We start from the raw sequence: 4074 nt of genomic DNA, 5'->3' as shown, positions 1-4074 counted from the left end.
AGTGCGTGTTGCGTCTCAACTTTCGGTTTCTTGCAACTTATTTTCATTTTTCATTCCAGCCTGCTCCATCCTTCGTTGCCCACTTGTTCCAGCCCTTGTCTGCCTGTCCCAGCCTTTCCGCCTCGCTTCTTCCCCTTCGTACAGATATCGAGTCTTGCCTGGACCTTGGATACACCTAACCTCCGTCTGTCTCTGACCACTGTCTGTACCTCAGAGATACCTGACCCCCTCTTGCCTAGGACCATAGCCAACTACGGAGCTTCTATTCTACCATCAGCAGAGACCTCACCTGCCAGCCCCAGCATCGAAAGGGTTGGTATAGGTGAAGGTCTGGACTGGTCTCCGATTCGCCTGGGTGTCTACCTGCTGACAGTGAGAACCTGCAGGGAGCGATTTTGCCTTGGGCCAAGGGTCCACAGACACAACACTGTGGAGGCAGCATTTCCCAGTCCCCAAAAGAGAGAATCATGGTTACTGCTTATGGGCAATGCCTAGGGGCATGATTCAGGGCCCATAATGGCCCAGGACCATCACGGCAATGACCAGACTAGATTTGTTGAAATATAGGGTACCAAATCAAGACCTCACATCAAAACATTAGACCACAATTCTGTAATCCCGGATGGACAAGAGAAGAAGCTCAAGACAGAAAAACATGAAAATGCAAAAACTTCATAAAAAGGAAAAAGGCAGAGCAGAAAAGCCACGCATATTCAATATTTCTAATTGAGCAGGAGACACAAAGGAGCAGGAAGAAAAAAGCAATAGCAAATCTAATAAAATCCTGTATAAAATAGTACATCCCCAGTCCACAGAGGTGGAACGCATGTAACAAATTCTTTTGGATTTTCTCATTGTAAACTGGGACAACTCAAGCAAAAAAGCAGGGTGATGTACAAATGTTGCTAGCAGTAATTTTGTTATGGGTTAGACAGTTGTTTGGTTTTGATTATTAATATTAACATAAGACTTGGGGATACCCTGCATGGATCAACAGTTACTACCATAAGAAGCTTGCTGGGCACACTGGATGGACTATTTGGTCTTTTTCTGCCATCATTACTATGTATGTTATGTTACTCAGTATGTAATATAAATATCAGATAAGCATATACAGGGCAATTTTCAAAGCCATTTTCATAGGTAATATAGTATACTGGAAATGGGCCCTTTGAAAATTGCCCACTAGAAGGATGCATGTTGTTGCACAACACGTGCACGTTTACCCCCATTGCAGTGGAGGCATTCCTGGCATGAAGTTCGGTCAGGGGGAGAATGAAGTGCTTTATTCTAGAAAGAAAGGTGCTTGTACTCAGATGAAGGCTGCCCTTGTGGGAAGGGGAGACACTGGGGCAACTGCCTAGTGCCACCACCTTACCCACCTCAGTAACCCTGCAACTGGCTTGCAGGGTTCAGTCATAGCATGATCTTCCCCATCCTCACTCCCACCAGGAGGAGGCACAAGAGGGCAGTGCTCTTACCTGCTGGTGCCCCCTCTGCCACCATCATGGCATGAGAAAAGCACCAGTGAGAAGAAAATTGGTAGAGAGAGCCGCCACTGGTGCTTTTCTCTTGCTTGTCTTGTCTTTCCTTCTCCCTCTCCTTCTCTGGCGCTTTTCTCAGATTTAGACTGTGGAACTTTGTCGTCATGACAAAATACACTTCTACAATAAATCTGAAAATCTGAGTGTCACAACTGCACTCAATTCACTATGAAAAGCTAAGTAATACCCTTCTAAAAATAAACCCTGTCTTCTACCAGGGATTGAGAATCCCTAGGTTATAAATAGTCCATCAAATCCTAAACTGTGTGGGTCACTGTGCTATTCTTGGGTGTTCCCCATGAAGCTACTCTGCAATCTGTTGAGCTGAAGCATTCTGTTTCCATGAATAGTGACTCATTCATGTTGCACGTCACAAACGTCCCCAAGCATCCGCCCCGCTCAGGGACTAGAGGTCGAGAGCCAGCCTGACCCCAGAACCCCGCTGCGGGAGGAAAGGCTGTCCTCCACCCACCCGGCTTTGAGAACATTTATCTACCTTCCTTTCTGAAAACAGCTCCCCAAAAGTAACGATATTAACCAAGTAAGACCCAGGCATACCTGCAACCTGCCAAAGAAAGAGTGGAAATACAGATCGTTTATATTTCTTTTGGTTTTTTTTTTTATTTATTGAATTTCTCAATATCTTAAGATACATTTCACAGATGTTAGGAAATACACCCACTTGAAAATAACTCAAACAGCAAAAAAAACCTAACTTTGTGTTGAGAAAGTTGGAGGAAAAAATAAGAATAAAGAAGCAGATTACAACATTATAAATCAATATACTATAATTGTGTCAGCACCCACCGTTAAATACTACTCTACCAGCACAATGGAGACTCTTAGGACTGGGTATCAAGATATGAGGTTGATTAAAGACATCCTTCACTTCCTGATTGATGATAATGGGAATCTTAATACAAATTTAGCCCCTCTTTGTAAAACTTCTCCTCTCATAAGTATACATTTTTTTCTCCTAGCTTGTGTATCACGGGCAATGGCTGGAAATATCCTTACATTTTGACCACAGAGCTTCACATTTTGATATCTAAAAGTATAATCTTAATACTGAATCTCTTTCTGATTATAAAGGAGACTTGCACTACGAGGGTAGCTCGTGTTGCAATATTTGTTTCACAAGATATTTCCAAAAATTCTGAGATATTCAAATTATCCATTTTATTACCCTGTCTTTGATTTTGAAGGTTTTCTAATCCCTGATATTGGGGTGTATAATATATTCTGGTATTGTACCATTTGTATACTTCAATATATTTATCAGATAGCTTTTAAATAACTCCAGCGGAGAAATCAAATGAGTTTTAGGAAAATTTAATATCCTAAGATTATTCTTTTAAATTTGATTTTCTAACACTTCTAATTTATCTAAGTGAATTTTATCTGATCTGATTAAGGGTATCTCAGTCAAAGATCTTACTTGATAGTCTCCACTTCCTCCCTCCATTGGAGCTTTCCCGGATTCATCATATTGTAAAAAGGAGGCGCCGTTTTGTTCCCTAGAGCCCTATTAGAGCTCTCCGAGGAGCAGGTTATCCCTTCGGCTCCTCTCTGGTCACTTAACGGTGTGAAATCCCCTCTCTCTTTCCGGATGGTGGCTCTGGTGCACCAGGGGTTAAAGATGTTTCAGGAGTCTGAAGAATCATCCCCTGCTCCCGGTTTCATCCTCCAGCCACTTCACTTCCTGGTGTTACTATGGGGTTTTTTTGCAAAGCAGTCCTCGATTTTGGGCTGGTTAACGATTACATTTGGTGTAGAAGACAAGTCTCTCAATTTTGCCTTCCTCTTTGTGTGTGGCCCCAAAGAGGAAGGACTAGCCAAGCCCTCTATATAAAAATAATAATAATAAGGTAAATACGTTACCACTGACTCCTTGCGTTCTTGACAACAATGGTTTTCCCCCTTTTATTTCTCCTCCAAGAGTCTCATGATTGTTTATATTTCAAGTTCACACGTTCCTTGCTCATAGAAAATTCCCTTAATTTCATTAACATGAAAAATAATATTCAGTGCTATTTCAGCACTCTGCCAGTGTCTGAAATATCGGTGTACCACGGAGGTGGGCCTGCAACAGTTTATTTAAGATACAACTATAAATATTGCAAAGCCAAGAAATAAACAGGTTGCGTTCCAGCAGCCCTCAGCTTCATGAAATACATTGTAAAAACTCTAAATGTTGCCAGAGTGATCCTGTCTGTAAGGGGGAAGAGCGGCAACCTGCGCAGGAGGCCAAGGAATCCCTGTCAGGTTCTGCTCTGTCATCAGCCAGTGCTCACCCTTTCAGCCCTCCACCCCTCTCAATCCCTTCCCCTTCCTTCTGGGCTTCCTCACCTTTCCTCTTTTTTTTGTCTCTCATAACCTCCCCTCTTTCTTTTTCAAGATGGCCCTACCTCCTGTTCTCCGTGTGGTACTTAAATTGCATTTTAGCATGTAATGCGCACTATTAGAAAAATAAGAGGTAGAACTCGGGGGGGGCACAGTGCTACAGTTGTGCTTTGGGTCATGTGGCCAG

This window comes from Rhinatrema bivittatum, chromosome 18 (genome assembly GCF_901001135.1).
Source record: "Rhinatrema bivittatum chromosome 18, aRhiBiv1.1, whole genome shotgun sequence".
NCBI classification, from domain to species: domain Eukaryota; kingdom Metazoa; phylum Chordata; class Amphibia; order Gymnophiona; family Rhinatrematidae; genus Rhinatrema; species Rhinatrema bivittatum.
Note: the sequence above shows the minus strand (reverse complement) of the source record.